Source organism: Corapipo altera, unplaced genomic scaffold, assembly GCF_003945725.1.
Source record: "Corapipo altera isolate COAL_440 unplaced genomic scaffold, ASM394572v1 48b, whole genome shotgun sequence".
NCBI lineage: Eukaryota > Metazoa > Chordata > Aves > Passeriformes > Pipridae > Corapipo > Corapipo altera.
In genome coordinates, this window is record NW_020884884.1 from 4,425,276 (window position 1) to 4,425,643 (window position 368).

The following is a 368-nucleotide window of genomic DNA, read 5'->3' on the forward strand; positions in this document are numbered from 1 at the left end:
AGTCAGGAAATAACCTCTGTGTGAATAACAAAAATGGGTGGGATGAGCCAATAATAAAAAGAACAAATTTAGCAAAAAAGTCAAAGCTTCAGCCTCGTAGATGAGATTGTAATTTTGATGTGAACCTTACTTCTGAATCAGAAGGTGAAAGCATTGTGGCTTTGATGCTCTCAAACACTTTGTCTTGTCTCTCATTTGTTCTGTTTGTTCTGTTTCCTCAAGCCTTCCTTTGTCCTTCTCAGGGAACCCTATGCCAGGGGATACCTGGCACTGGCTTTCATTGATTCGAGTAATTCCTATGCTTTAGTACACAATAGCTGTTACCCCTGAGATCATCATCACATTTGAAGCTCACTGCCTCATCTCTT